The sequence below is a fragment of the Balaenoptera acutorostrata genome, chromosome 3, assembly GCF_949987535.1.
Source record: "Balaenoptera acutorostrata chromosome 3, mBalAcu1.1, whole genome shotgun sequence".
Lineage (NCBI taxonomy): Eukaryota > Metazoa > Chordata > Mammalia > Artiodactyla > Balaenopteridae > Balaenoptera > Balaenoptera acutorostrata.
In genome coordinates this window covers 103708490-103717623 of record NC_080066.1, presented here as the reverse complement: position 1 = coordinate 103717623, position 9134 = coordinate 103708490, and the positions used below count along the sequence as shown (strand labels likewise).

At 41.2% G+C, this 9134-nt stretch overlaps 1 protein-coding gene across 3 annotated transcripts in view; it reads left to right on the top strand.

The window, feature by feature from the left end:
• The first annotated feature begins 1997 nt into the window (after positions 1-1997).
• The window catches only part of KATNBL1 (katanin regulatory subunit B1 like 1), a 58152-nt gene continuing 51015 nt past the window's right edge, over positions 1998-9134 (top strand). For all 3 annotated transcript variants that reach the window (XR_009007579.1, XM_028166066.2, XM_057543422.1), the window contains exon 1: positions 1998-2145. The gene's annotated coding sequence lies outside the window, so the exon portion shown is untranslated. The remainder of the gene's footprint in view (positions 2146-9134) is intronic.

Sequence of the window (9134 nt, the reverse complement as noted above, 5' to 3'; positions counted from 1 at the left end):
TGAGAAGCTCGCAAAGGCATTGCTTATGCAAGAAATATCCTAAAAATATTTCTCCCATCAACCTAAAGTAGTGCCTGAAATTTTCACCATTACTTAATTTTTTTTTTTTTTTTTTTTTTTAAAGGATTTTTCTTATTTATTTATTTATTTATTTATTTATTTTTGGCTGTGTTGGGTCTTCGGTTCGTGCGAGGGCTTTCTCCAGTTGCGGCAAGCGGGGGCCACTCTTCATCGCGGTGCGGGGACCGCTCTTCATCGCGGTGCGCGGGCCCCTCTCTATCGCGGCCCCCCCCGTCGCGGGGCACAGGCTCCAGACGCGCAGGCTCAGCAACTGTGGCTCACGGGCCCAGCCGCTCCGCGGCATGTGGGATCCTCCCAGACCAGGGCTCGAACCCGCGTCCCCTGCATTAGCAGGCAGACTCTCAACCACTGCGCCACCAGGGAAGCCCACCATTACTTAATTTTTTTGTATTAAGTAAGTAAGGACCTTGTTACTAGAGGGGAAAAATACATTGTTATTATCACCTAATGATATTTTAGCTCTGATTAGTTTATCTGGCAGGCCTCGCATTGCTCTGAACTCCCACAGCCTCTAGGATATACCTTTTATCATTGCATTCACCACAATGTATTGGAATGATCTCTTTCCCTGTTTGTCCAAGCCACTGTGAGCTTCCCCAGGCTATCTCCTGGTACAATGTCAGCCTGGCACATGATGGGCCCGCAAAAATATCGTTAAACCCAACTTAGGTAGCCCTGGGGAGTTCTGAAGAGAGTGCCTAAAGCAGTGAGTCCAGGGATGTGGAGTCTTGCAGTGAGCAACTGGTACACCAAATACACTACTTGATAGGCTTCTGCAAGGGATGAGAGGCCCACCAGAGACGAACTTGCTCCTGTCACAATTTGGTTAATGTTGACCAGTAGCTTACCTGTGAAGATGGGTGGACTCTGTCTCCACTAAGAGGAAGAGAATTACCCTTAGTAATTAAAAGCACGTCAGGGACAGATCCAATCCTAACCTCATCCTCTAGTGTTCGCCATCCCAAAGAAACTGAGCCTGCTTCCTGGGGACAGGGTCCACATCATGCATATTTCTTGTGTTCTTAAGAGTCCAGAACAGAGTCTGGCAAATATCAGGAACTAACAAATAAGAGCTAACAATTATATAGTGCTTACCATGTGCCAGATACATTCCTCTAAGAATTTTATATGTGTTAACTCATGTAATCCTCATAATGGTGAGGCAGATACCATTAACATCCCCATTTTACACATGGGGAAACCAAAGCTCACGGGAGTTTATATGACTTCCCCGAGGTCGCAGAGCTCCAGTCTACCCTTTTAAATATTTTGCCTTAGTGCACTTAAATAGGAGTGAATGAATAAGTCTCTCCCTGCACCATATTTTTTTAAAATAAATTTATTTATTTATTTATTTGGCTGCGTTGGCTCTTCGTTGCTGCGCACGGGCTCTCTCTAGTTGCAGTGCCCGGGCTTCTCATTGCAGTGGCTTCTCTTGTTGCGGAGCATGGGCTCTAGGCGAGTGAGCTTCAGTAGTTGTGGCTCGCGGGCTCTAAAGCGCAGGCTCAGTAGTTATGGTGAATGGGCTTAGTTGCTCCGCGGCATGTGCGATCTTCCCAGACCAGGGGTCAAACCTGTGTCCCCTGCCTTGGCAGGCGGATTCCTAACCACTGTGCCACCAGGGAAGTCCCATCCCTGCACCATATTTTTATAGCAGATTGTTTGCACCTCCTGGTGCAACACTTAAAGCACGGTTTCACCCACTAGACTGTGACTAGCACAGGGTCATTCTTTGACTGTTAGCACCCTCAGTTCCCCGAGCAGTATTACTTGCCCCATCGTAGCAGGACTACCATACGTACCTGTGTCCGCCAGGGGGCACTGTGGCCGCACCTCCTCCTCCCGCTCCCTGCACCCCTGCGCAACCTGAGAGGGGCGGAGCCAGCGTTGGGCGGAGCCTCCGAGACGCCCTAGAGGGAGGTATCCCGGCGGGCTGCGCGTGCGGCCGCGTTTGAATGGCCCTGAGTGGGCTCGGCCGGGGATCCGAGGGATAGTCTGGGCGGCCGGGGCGCAGTCGGTCAGCGCCTGGGCTAGGCGGAGGCGTCGCGGTACCATGAGGCGCCGGTAAGTGACGACCGAGCCTGCGCCATCCCCGCGCCGGCGGTTGCCCTGCAGGGGCCAGGCTTCTTCTCGGGCCTGACCGCGCCCTGGGCCCACCTGCAGGCCCCGCGGCGGCCTCTGCTCGGCCTGGCCTGGCCCGCGCGGGGCTGCAGGGGTCGGGGGTCGGGGCGGCGAGGCCGCGGTCTCCCGTGGAGCCCCCTACCCGGCCGCGGCGAGGAGGGTCGGGGCGGCGGGCGCAGGAGCCCGCCCGGGTGGGCGCGAGGGGTCCGGGCCGGGAGAGGCGTGGACGGAACCTGCTGTCACTTATTTATCTGCGGGTGGAGCCGACTTGTGCATCCCAGGGAGGGGGGAAGGACGCCGGCGTCTGAGGCGCTCTGTTTGAGGACAGGTTTTTCCGAGAGCCGCCTAGGCCTGGCCGTGGTATTTCCTTATTTTCTGTCGGGTCCTTGCTTCCCTGACACATAACCTTTTGTTCAGCAGGACAAAAACTTGACATAACTGCATAAGAATTGCTGATTGCAACTTTAAAAACCTCATTGTATTCTCTGAAAAGTTGTTCTGTAACAGTACCTAGGCTTTTACGAAGGTCTTAAATTGGCTTAAATATGGAGAAAACAAAGAGTTGATTTGTTTTCTTGTGGCTTGTAAAATTCCTTGAAAACAGAGGTGTCTGTGTCGGTTTCTTTGAGATTAAAAAAAAAAAAAAGACTAACAGAAATTAGGTCTGTAATAATCACCAGTTTAGCACTGGCAAAGATTATGAGAAACTAGTCCACCTAATAATAGCTTAAATTTGTATAGTTTGCCCTGTTGTGTTGTTTTTTAAACCAGCTTCAGGCTTGAACCAGAATTTTATACGTTGAGGCTTTTACTTGGCTAATAACTAGCGTTGTAATCATAACATTGGTTAATATTTATTTTGTGCTTTCTATATGCCAAGCACTGTTTTGAGAGCTTTGCTTTGAGACAGATATTATTATTATCCCCATTTTGACAAAGAGGAAACTGAGGCACAGAGACGTTAAGTGACTTGTACAAGGTTACACAGCTAATATAATTGAGACCCAAGCAGGCTGGCTCCATGCTTTTAGCTATGCTGCTCTACTGCCTCCTTTATATGTGGCTCTTTTTAGTTTACAAAGCAGTTTCATTTTATTTACTTCTCTCAACTGGGGAGATAATATACGTGTGAGGTGCGTTCGTGTACATGCACACACTACTAAATCGAGTTCTCTGCTCTTGTGGACGTAACTTTTGTGCATCAAGCAGCAAAATCCATTGGCTATTTTAAGATAAATAGAATTTATAAAGTTCATGTTTGTATTGTAGGTTATAGTTTTAATTCCTTTGTGTCATTCCCTAAAAGTGTAGAGAACACTTTGAAACCTATGTAATTCCTTAAAATATACCATTATATATCAATGATTCTTTCTGAAAACTTACTGAGTGGTTACTCTGTACTTGGAATGATTAACTTAACTAATAACTCCATGACAAGAAATAGGATTCAAAAACAATTAAGAAATCAGTTTACACTTATTTACAGCCAAGCATTTAAATTAATTTCATTCATCAGTTATCAAGCAATGTTAGGCCCAATTGGTTATACAAAAGAAATGTGCCAGGGCAACAAACCCGTGGGAAGTTAGTCTAGTTTGGGATCAACAATCACCACCACCACCACCAAAAAAAAAAAAAAGAAAGATACATGAGATATTCTTTATTAGTGCAGTGGGTGTATGATGAACTGAACTGAGTAGATCAGTAATACTTCTGAAAAGAACCCAAACTGAAGCATGGATGTAGGGCATTGAATAGAAGTGTGAATGGGGAATTTTAGTGAGGAAACAGTGTGTTCAAAGACTTGAAATTGGGAATGAAAATGATTTTTCTAGGGAACAGTAAGTCTGGTCTATTTGGAAAGTTCCTATTGAGAAAAATAAGATTATGGCAGACTATGAGGAATGTTATATAAGACATATGTCAAAGTTTAGGTTTGACATATATATAAAAAGAGATATGATTTTAGAAGTTTAAAAACTTTTAAATCGGTTATTCTCAGCTGCTGGCAGATTTGCCCCTCAGGGGACATTTGGCAGTGTCACGCCTTGGGGGGTGGGGTGCTATTGGCATCTAGTGGATAGAGGCCAGGAATGCTGCTAAACATCCTGAAATGGGTCAGCCCCTCCATGAGAAATAATTACCCCAAATGTCAGTGGTGATGAGGTTGAGAAATCCTCTTTTAAGTTGTTTGCTTATATGGCCAGCCTCTGTTTCCATGTGCTATAGATAAATATGAATGATGAATTTTCAGACCATGAGTACAAGCAATATTAAAGTTAGGGAGAAGCTGCCTCAGAGACCTCAAGAAAGCAGCTATTGTTGGAGTCCTGGGGGAAAGAAGCTATAAGGAGTTAGGATAGGAGCACTGAGAGTGAACAAGTAGTGGTAAAAATGAGACAACTATTTAAATAATATTTTTTCCAAGTTTGAAAATAATGCATCTTCATTGTAGGAAATTTAGGAAATGTAGAGAAAGTGTAAAAAGAGCAAAAACTGCTTATAAAATCCCCCAAGCAGAAAGAACAACTGTTAACATTTTCATGTGATGTTTCCTTTCAAGTCTTTTTTTATGCTGATAGCTATTTTCCTTCATAAAACTAGGATTATACATTTTTCTCCTTGTGGGTTTGTTTTTTGTTCTTGTTTTTGTTATTTTGACTTAGCATATCATGAGTATTTCCCATTCTTTGAAAAATGTTCTTCAGTCGGTCTTCTTTGTTTTTTTTGTGTGTTCTTTTCAAGTTGGGAATTTTGCTTTGTATTCAAAAGAGACATTTTGAAAGAAGAAATATTAGAACATGATGACTGATTAACTATAGGAAACAATAAGGGTAAAAGTGTATGGTATGTCCAAGGTTTTAAATCTAGGAAGCTAAAATAATGGTGCAGCTATTGAAATAAATTGGGATTCTCATAATACTTCTCATCTTAGGTATGGAAACTGCCGTTTACAGAGACACATAATGAGATTTTAATGAGGATCCTTGATGCCTATCAGCTTACATTTTTCCTAAAACTCCTATAATTAATAATCTTCCTTTTCTTTTCTTTCTTTTTTTTTTTAACTTTTTGTTTTTTGTACTAAGCTTATTTTTCAGTTCTTTCTTTGCAAGTCTTCCCCTTCTTGGAAAGGTTTTTTGAAATATGTTTTCTATTAGAATACTAAGTACGGCTCAAGTTTGTTGGTCATGAATCTTTACTTTGAAAGATTAAATGACTAGTTTGAGTTTTTAAAATGTATGGATTGCTAAAGTTTATAAGCAGGAGGTGAGTATAACTCTTCCAGAGGAGGAGGAATTATCTTTAAAAATGCTTGCCCACTGATGAGATGCGTCATTACATCACATCAGTCTATATTACATTGCTATTTTATCAATCATTATACTTGTTGATCTCTATCAGTTAATTTGGTGCTTTGTGGAAAATGTATTTAGGAAAGTAAATTTAAAAAAAACCTTAAAGCTATTACAAATGGTACTTTCACTGGGAGTATATGCTTTTCAAATTGGATAGGATGTAATTTGACTTTTTTTTACTACTGACTGTTTTAGTACTTCATGTTCATCCCCCACCCCCAGTATCTTCTCACTAATAGCTAATATCCATTAACTTTGGAGAAGTTTTGTAATTTCTTTGTTCTTGGGACATGATGAGGGTAGAGATGGGAGGAAAAGGTCTTCTGAAAGCTCCCCCCAGTTTGCCTCCCCTATAACCACCTGTCTCTCCTTCAGTTTTACACACTGCCTAAAATTCCTGAACAAGTCATTCAGGAACCTACCACCTATGTATGAATCATGAATACCCATTCTAGCATCTCTTCTAACTAGTGTAATCTTAAAACAGGCAGCCTGGTTATATGGGAAATGCTGTAACACTGGAAGTTACAGTTCTAAGCCTGGTTCTCCTATTAGTGGCTGAGTGTTCTTGGGCAAATCCCTTAATCTTATCTGTAAATTGAAATTATCTCCAAGGTCCTTTCCAAATCTTAAGAGTCTGTGAATCTGTGATGTATTTGCTTTTGTAATTACCATGGGGAGACTATTAGTCTTTTACATTTCAGCGTGAATTAATCATAGATCATAAATGATTTCTTCCAAAGGCATTTGTAAAAGCTACTCCCATATCATAAGACTGGGGGAGGAATTTTAGAATGGAATTTAAATGGCACTAGAATACAAGCTCCAAGAAGGCAGGGAACTTTGTTTTGTTCACTTCTGTTTTCCCAGTGCCTAGAGTGGTAATTAGTATATAACATGTGTTAATATTTGTTGAATGAGTGAAGGAATGGGTTGTTTTTGAGGAAAGACAAGCTTGTTGGAGTACTGTACAGATCCTCTGAGTACCTTGAAAGAACTCAGAATACAAATCAACCCGATTACAACCCAATCATTTCTACAATATAAAAATACCTCCTAGTTGTTGTAACGCATCCATTGTTCACTTGGCTGCCTTTCAGAACTATTAAGTCATGACTGCCCTGACTGCCCTTCATGCTCACAAAGTGCAGTTTTGTCCATCACCAGATCTTACTTTAGTGCCAGCCTGATTTTTCAATGTGCCTTTTACTCTTATTTGCAAAAATCTATGCTCTGCCTATTCCCTATACCACTTAATATTATCATTAACAGTATGTTTAGTGTTATCGCAAAAATAAATCATATATATCGATTAAAATTTGGTCTTTCATCTATGGAGGATTCATGGCACAGCAGTTAGAAACTAGTACTCTTAGCCTTCCTATTCCAGTCATCCTAATTCTACAACTGCCATGTAAAATAATCTTCAGGAATATTTTTAATCATATGATATACAAAGCTTCTAAGTAAGCCTGTTTTGTCTACAAACTAAAGTCCAAGATTCCGGACCCAGCATTCAGTGATTCTGCATTTTATCCAGTCTACCTTTTTAGTCTATCCTAGTCTTTCCCCTGCAGTGACCTGGACTGTAACTATTTTTTTTTTTTTTTGCCTTGCCACGCGGCTTGCAGGATCTTAGTTCCTCAGGGATGGAATCTGGGCCCTTGGCAGTGAAAGCCCAGAGTCCTAACCACTGGACCACCAGAGAATTCCCTGGACTCTAACTATTTGTAGATAATAATGAAACAAACACAATTATTCTTACCTAGAAGATATGTTTTCAGATAAGGAGAGGCTGACAGACTATTTCTCAAGAAGCCTTGTATTGGGTGGCATTGATTATTTGGCTAAATTATTGATTTACTGAAAAATAACATCAAGGAACAAGAATCCTTAAAACTCTACATAAACAATTTTTTCTCTCCTTGTTGGCAGATGTATCTGGAAATTAAGTATATGTATAGTATATATATTTAGTGGTATTAGTTGACTACTTAGTGAGACTGACTATATAATTCTGTGCCCACAGCATTGTTTGGATGGTTTATCAGTCTGGATGGGCTCGGTTATTTTGCAGTAACAAATAACCACCATATCTCAGTGGCTTAAAATAACAAAGGATTATTTCTTCTCAATTCATATTACATGTGAGTTGTCTGGGGGCTGTACTGTGTGTTGTCTTTGCTCAGGAATACTGAGCAAGTCATATGACCGTGCCTAACTTCAAGATGATGAGCAAGTATAAACCTATCATGTATCTGAAAGGAGAACTGGAATATCATGGCACAGTTTTAATGTTTACCACAGTTGGGGCAACCATTGACTTTTTTTTTTTTTTTTAAGTTAGAGAGGAAAAGTTGCTTTATTCAGGAGACCGGCAGCCTGGAGAGAAGGTGGACTCATGTCCAAAAACCAACTTCCCCTTTGACATTTTTGAATATATTGTTACTCTTCTCTCCTGGCTGACCGTTAATCTTTCATGGTTGACATAATCTTTCTTTAGATATGTTCCTTCATTTATCAGCTATTCATTAAGTACCCACTATATGTCAGGTACTATCCTAGATACAATGAATGTGGTTCCTGGTCTCATGGAGTTCACAGTCTAGTAGGAGGACATGGACAAAAAGCAAATAAGCAAGTTAATTTCAGATAGTGATAAGTGCTATGGAGGGGAGAGATAAGGTACTGCTGTAGAGAATGGTTGGTGGTGAGGGTAGGGTTATCCTTGATTGGGTGGCCAGGGAAATCTTCTGGGGTGGGTGACATTTGAGCTGGGAAGCAGCAGCCCTGAGGGTATGTGGGAGAAATATCTTAAGCAGAAGGAATGCCATAAAATGGAAATGAAAAAAAAAAAAAAAAGAAACCCAGGCTCAACTGTGATAGCCTTAATAGAAAAAGAAAAGAATTAAAATCCAATTACAAACACCATGTAAATCACTGGGCCACAGTTTGAACCATAGTGCATTAGAGCTGGAAGGGGCTTTAGTGATCATTGAGCTCACTTCTACCCTCTTCCCCTCAAATACACAAACATTATAAAAAAAAAAAAAATGGAAATGAGCTCAACATGTTTAAAGACAGGAGACCAGTATGGCTGGAGCATTTAGGAGAAACTGATACTATAGTGCAAGGGAGAGATGATGGTAGTTTGCTCTAGGATGGTGATAATATATTCCCAAACTATATTCTAGTTTGGGAATATATTATAAAGGCATAATCAATGTATTGGATATAGGGAGTTTAGGAAAAGAGAAATCAAGGATGAAACCTCTGTTTTGGACTTGAGCAACTGGGAAGATGATGGTTCCATTTACTGAGTTAGGAACAGTTAGGAGGAGCAGATTTAAGAGGGTGGATATTAAGGGTTCTGTTTTCAATATATTAAGTTCAAGAATGATGACTCTTAGACATCCGAGTGGAACTGACTTGTAGGATAGTTGGAGATACAACTCCAGAGTTTAGAGGAAACATTGAGACAAATGATTTTTTTTAAAAAATAAATTTATTTATTTATTTTTGGCTGTGTTGGGTCTTCGTTTCTGTGCGAGGGCTTTCTCCAGTTGCGGCGAG